Source organism: Anarhichas minor, unplaced genomic scaffold (assembly GCF_050575085.1).
Source record: "Anarhichas minor isolate MPS153535 unplaced genomic scaffold, ASM5057508v1 ptg000004l, whole genome shotgun sequence".
In the NCBI taxonomy this organism is placed as follows: Eukaryota; Metazoa; Chordata; class Actinopteri; order Perciformes; family Anarhichadidae; genus Anarhichas; species Anarhichas minor.
This window is the reverse complement of record NW_027466450.1, coordinates 13,391,309-13,398,353: the sequence shown is the minus strand read 5'-3', so window position 1 is coordinate 13,398,353 and position 7,045 is coordinate 13,391,309. Positions and strand designations below refer to the sequence as shown.

General features: G+C 37.4%; 1 pseudogene; it reads left to right on the top strand.

Moving 5' to 3' along the window:
- Positions 1–103: 103 nt before the first annotated feature.
- LOC142964017 (olfactory receptor 10K1-like) lies at positions 104–968 on the top strand (annotated as a pseudogene).
- Positions 969–7,045: the final 6,077 nt, after the last annotated feature.

The window sequence follows — 7,045 nt, the reverse complement described above, 5'->3', positions numbered from 1 at the left end:
CACCAGAGCATATGAAGGTCAGGTACTGAAGACTGAATCAGACAATCTAGTGCTGGTTACATGAGCTTTATTATTTGTTATCATCTCATTTGATATATCATTGATGGATAATAGATTTAATGTGACATATATAACTTTTGATGGGCATGTGGAAGTGCGCAAATATAGATATCTTTATTTTGTGATCATGTTTACGATGTATATTTTAATAATTTGCAGTAATTTCACTATTGTGAGCATCATAGTGATTCACAAATCCCTCCATGAGCCAATGTACATTTTCATTGCAGCTTTGTTGATCAACTCTGTTCTTTTCAGCACTGCTATCTACCCAAAGCTTTTGATTGACTTTTTATCAGAAAAACAGATCATATCTTATCCAGCCTGTCTCTTCCAGTGGTTTAGTTATTATTCTCTAGCCGGTTCAGAGTTCTTCCTGTTGTCGGTCATGGCCTATGATAGATATGTGTCTATATGTAACCCTCTGCAATATTCAACCATCATGAGAAAAACAACTGTTAATATGTTCCTGATTTTTGCTTGGATTCTGCCTGCTTGTGAGGTTTCAGTACCAATATTACTGAGTGCTAAAAAACAAATCTGTAAGTTTCATTTGAAAGGAATACTTTGCAACAGCACAGTTCTCAAACTTCACTGTGTGAGTTCAAGACTGCTTAATATTTATGGCTTAGTTGTTTTTGTGAGTGCTGCACTTCTCCCTGTGCTCTTCATACTTTTTACATACACCAGGATACTTGTAATATCCTATCGATGTAGAGGAGTCAGGACAAAAGCTGCACAGACCTGTTTACCCCATCTGCTGGTTCTAATCAACTTTTCCTGTTTAATTGCATATGATGTACTTCTTGCTCGACTGGAACTTGACGTTCCTATAACTTTACGTTTGATAATGACTTTACAAATAGTAATATATCATCCTCTTTTTAATCCAATCATTTATGGACTAAAATTGAGAGGAATTTATGAACACCTTAAGAGGCTCTTCTACAAAAGGGTCTAATGTATTCACACTGATAACTGTTGTACAGTCATCGTTTTGTGTCATAATAATGCAGAGATGTGATAACTTGCAGCAGCACAAAACAGAAATAAATACAGATAAGAGAAGTAAAAAGAAGTATCATAATATATTATGTGGTGCAGTGAGTTGTGATCGGGCAGTTGTTATCTTATGGAGGAGGGTGGGGGTTGTGATGAAATGAATGCATGTCAATATTTTTAATGAACAACCTTTCTGATTTGGTAGTGTATGTAAGCAAAATTAAGTTTTGTTCCCTGAGAGACAAATTATTTTTTTTAATATCTTTTCGTATAAATGAATAATTAAACCAAATGTTGTTGTTGTCAATTAATTAATTCATCATTATTACTCCATCTTCAGTAAAAAATAACATTTACAAAAATGTCAAATTTTTAATTGGCTTAAAAGTACTGCTGAAAATATGTTTTATATTATATTTGACTGTTTCTAATTTGTAATTGTGACCTGGAATATTTTTTGAAAAAGCTCTATCATGTACACACCATTGTGATATCCAAGTCTTTACTTGTAGGATATTTTATTCTTTATGGAGTAAAATAATAGTATAACATATTAATGTTTGTGTGGTGAATTTTCCAAGAGGATGTAAACAGAGTGGATTCAAGCTGATACTTTCAGTGTTTTTAACCCTCTTCTAATGTTTATGACTGTGTAGTAGTAAAACAGACAGCTCTCAATAAATACTATGCCTAGACACATGAGTATGCAGACATTATGATTAATTTAAAATAAAAAAGCTGTGATATAAACTACATGGATAATGCACTGAGTGGGGGCCCAGCTCCCTGAACTGGTGGAGAAAGACTGATGGAAAGATGAAAACAAGATAGGAAGGTCTGTTCATCAGATCATGGTAGGTGCCTCAGTATTGAATATGACCCCTGACCTCTGTAAAGTTTCCATTGAAGAACTGTGCTGCAGAGGGTGTAACCAATCCAACACTTACCAGCAATAAAGAGGTTTATGGTGACCACATGCACTGCTTTACTGTCACCACACGGTAGCTAGTGTCAAGCAGTAAACCCAAATCCAAGCTTCAAAAAGTCCATTCAGACACTTAGATGTGACATGTTTCAAAGACTGTATTTTTATACAGTCTTTGCTTGGTTCTACAGTTTCAGCAAACAACAGTGAACTACGGATATACTTATGCATCCAAAAATATACAAATATATTCTTCTGACAAGGAGGATGGTGGTTGTGAATTAATTATTAAATCATTTAATTGCATCATATATTATTGTTTGAATATCAGCAAAGCAGTCACCAGTGCAGAGCAAATTAAAAAGGAAAGAGGGCAAAAAGAGACAGAAAAACAGATAGATCACATTGATGGTCTCTGATGTTGCCTTGTTGCTGCTGTATTAAATATCCATGTGGACTTAGTGCCTCTCGGCTGCCCACTGAGATGATGAGGATCTGTGTTTGTCTGTTTTTTTGAAAATCTGGTTGATTACAGGTACTTTGACACATCTCTGGTCATTATCTCCCCCCAGGGCTCACACTGTCAGTGACCGCTGTGCATCAGCGTGAAGTGGCTCTTACATTTGCCAAAAGGAAAACCTACTAACAAGCTGCGTACTGGAGATGGCCACGTCATTCATCAGCACGTTATTATCTCTTATTTACCAAGAGGGGTGGGTAGTAGCTTTTACAGACTGACTGATGTGGGTTTAAAATAAATACGACTCAGCATGTTGTATAGTGTCTTCTGAAGGAGCTTTGTCAAGTTTGAGAAAATAAACCAGATAAAATGATGATTTGGCTTGAGACTTCAAATGTATAAGAGGTTATTACAAAGTGTAGGGTTAGAGATTGGCAGACATTTATTAGTCAGTGAAGGACATTGTTGTTTCTATGCACCAGGTGTTTCTCCTCAGAGTTATGTCAGCGAATATCGGTCAATATTTAATAAACTGAAATATCAGTAAGCGAGAAACAGTGTGCTATCTTTAATTAGCCCATATCGTCAACCCATACTGCCATGAAATTAGACCAAAGTCTTTGATTATTTATGTGAATAAATCTCCAAAATTACTGATTTGACTTGTTTATGTGTGACATATGTAACGTGAATTTCTTCTTTTTCTCAGGAAAGCAAGAGGAACATACTGAGGTCACTGCCAACTGTTTCTATGTGCGCTTTATCTCAGGTTGGAGAGCAGCGAGGTGTACAAATATACCCATCCAAGCACATTTGCTGCGACAGTTGAATGTACCAGGGACACACATATTGCAGCTCAGAATATAATTATCATTCAAGAGTCCATCATAGTGTTTAGTGTCATAAGGTGCTGGTAAACAGTCTTTCCATGCAACCAACCGCAAAGCCCTTTGTGGAGAGCCATTTCAAATTCAAATTGAGGTAAAAGCAGGAAGGTGTCAACATGATCATAACATTCCATAATTCATCCAGTCCAATATGACAGTCACGTATCAGTTTTTGGTGTTTGTATTTTTTTTTTCTCTTTCTTTTTGCAGGTGGAAATGTGACCTCCAAAATTGAATGAATCTGTGTTTAGAGGAAATGTCCCTCTTAACGTCATAGTGACTCCAAAAGTGATGCAGCGGCATGGGCTTGGCTGCCACCAACTGACCCTTTATGCATCTAACATGGTCACATACCCTGAAGTGTTCACAGTCCTGCAGGTAAATGAACATTAATCAAGGAAATATGTCATATTCTATCAATACAGCAGGAACGTGTAACATGATGCATCAACACGTCATGTTTTTGTTCTGATTGTGATAGTGGCATATGAAATATAATATTTGAAGTTGACATTTGGATCATTTGATTGAGGAGTAAAGGCCTCTCTAAATGAGAAATCAAATTTAACCTTTAATTATCGCATCCTATCATCCAATTAGTGGCATATCTGTAAACAACAGAGCACAGTGGAAGCATCACTCATGTGAATTTTATTTAAAATTCTACCATTCTCCACTACCATTAATTGCATTATTAGGAAAACAGACTTTTTTCACTGCAGACATTTAGCTGCTTCAGTGTCAAGGTCCTCGTATTGAGCATGTTGGCAATTGAATAGATCCATATCTAATTCTATGAGTAACACCTACTCGGAAAGTGTGGAAAAGTAGCCGCTGTAATTAATGATGAAAAAAAAAAAATGTTCATATGAGTGCATTCATGTATTGGTCCTGAACCCCGAATACTGAGCTAACTACAGTACATTATTATCTTAATTCCACACTGATCCATAGAACATTTGATTGGCATTAAAGGAAACGCACTAAGCTGGTTTAAGTCCTCTTTATTAGATCGATCTCAGTTTGTATAAGTAAACGGTGAAACCTCGATGAACACCAACGTTAGTCACGGAGTTCCACAAGGTTCTGTGCTCTGCATAAGGTTTCTTCCTTTTTTTTTCTCCATGTTAAAAGGTTTTTTTTGGGGTTGTTTTTCCTGTTCCGATGTGAGGGTCCCGGGAGAGAGGATGTCGCATGTGTACAGATTGTAAAGCCCTCTGAGGCAAATTTGTGATTTTGGGTTATACAAAATAAATTGAATTGAATAGTATACAAGTAAATATTTACCTTTACCACCACGGAAATGTTAATCATATATTCCAAGTAGGTTTTTTTCTGTTGTGTGCTTAATATGCACCGTAAACACAGCTGGGAAATAACAAATGTTGAATCAAAAATTACAGTATCTGCTTAAAATGAATTTTAGCTGAAAACTCTAATGTGCCCATCTGTTCCATCTGTTGCAGCCTAAATGAGGTTTATGTAGATGTTGCTGCTTGTGGCATAGAGCCAGAAAGCGCCACATGGATAGCTTCAGTGGAGGGATCTCATACAGTAGGAGTCTTGGAGATGTTTCCTGTTGGGCCAACACATTGTTACTAAGTAACCTTTTTGGATTTCATCTGGTTAAGAATGTATTGTAACAGCAAGGTACGGAGGACACAGAAAATAGTGGCAGCACAGCAATCAGAGTCAGTTCCGCAGGGTATTTAATTAAACAAACTTCAAGTAACACAAAACAACAGAAAAACTAGCTCAGTCCAGAGCTCTATTACAAAACTAGAAAATATATACTATTTCAGCCGGGCCGCTAGCCGACTTACCGGTCTCAACTCTCTCCAACCCTGGAGATCTTAGGGAGGACCTCTAATCAGTTCCTCTGCTTTACATTTGTTCATCTCCCTGATGAGATCAGCTCCAGGTGTGTCTTTTCCCACACCTGATCCCAATGCTCTCCTGAGGGAGTGGGTGGAGCCCTCTGACTGGAACGTAGATTCCTCTAACTACCCTCCCCCTCAGCCCCTTACAGTATCCAGAGGAGAGAGCAATGATCCAGCCCTGTTGTTTTAATCTTAGTAACCAAATGATTTTGTGTCAGAGCTGCAAAGAAAGGTTTGTGGTTTTATCAGTGCTTTTCTGAATTATTATATTCCACAAGCAGTTATTTTATAATTTACACTGTGTAGTGTCAACGCTTGAGACAGAGTTAAACAACAATCATTTCCACAGCAGGCAAACATAATGCTGTTAGTGTCTCAGTTCTTATTGGGTGTATCTTTCTTAGTACTGTTTTAGGGTTAGGGCTAAATTAGACACTTTGATTTTGTTCATTTCCTTATGGTGGGCTGATGCCAGAGGGAACAAATAACAGGTGCTAGATGATTGTACTGATCATAACTTCTCACTGGATCACTGGATGTCTTTTAAGATACTACAGCATGACTGTATTTGCACCCAGACATAATTCATTCACACACAAAATAAAAAACTGTGTTAACCTTACCCAGTGGCAAATGGGTAGAAAACCAACCAGGACAGTGAGTGACAATGCCAAAACCGCGCAGATACTGCATGGATTAAGCCCGATTTTAGCCCCGAATAGGAATACACAGCAAATTGTACAACTAATAATACAGTTGTACAACCCTGGCTGGAACCACTCTTTGAGAGATACAATCTCCCGGGACATCTCCACCACATGATGTACCAGACACAGGCTCAGCTTGGAGCTTAAATGGTTCTCTACAGGGGAGATGGCTATGTAGTGGAGATGCTTTTTGGTTTCGGACCAATTTTCCCTGGACATACTGCTGTTTGCTACCGAGACTGGCAAGAATCAATCCAACAAGATAATTATTAACATTAGAGAGATTGATTTGAGATGGTGATGAAGCCACTCATTTTCTTGTAAATCCAAAAGCAATTTACAAATGACTTGGAGCCCATTGTTACGCTCTGCTCATGTTTCCTCTAATCTATCACCCAGCCTGATACTGAAACAGGACATTAGATTTCCTCCTTTGAGTGTACACCTCTTATTATTACATAGGGAAAGAAAAATCTGAAGACATTAACAATAATGTGTTGACGAGGTTGTTTTGAAGATGGAGCTAATAGCATTAATCTTCTGTGTGATTTTCTTAAAAGCTCTTAGTCGGGTCAGAGCTCCTGCTCAGCTCCTTGTTTTTCAGTTATTTTAAGGACAGTTCTATGAGTCATATCTCTAATTTTCTACTTGCTTCAGGGCCATGTTGGCTTATATTCATGGTTGTTGTTCGCCATTAACTGATTTCTGAGGCAATAAGGTCACGCTGTGTGAACCCTTGAGACTGTTGTTGTGATATAACAAACAATAAGTATCACATATAACCATGTCTTAGAGTGTTTTGGTTTCAGTGACACTGAAAATACTGTTTTACAATAATGCTGCGCTTGACAAAATGTAATACAGGAGATTTATTTTAAATGTTTGCGCACATCTTTGAAGTTCACCTGGAAGTTTGGATATCAAACAGCATTGAGATCAAGGTCTCATAAGGAGTCACTCAGAATAGTTGCATATTAAATCAGATTGCATTTTGCAGAACCAACCACTTGACAGTGTTAACTGATGTATAAAAAAAGTAAAATTTACATTTGTTTAGGTTACACAAATGCTAAATATGTCAAGAGACCAGCAAAGGTAAAACATCTGCACACTTTTCATTAGAT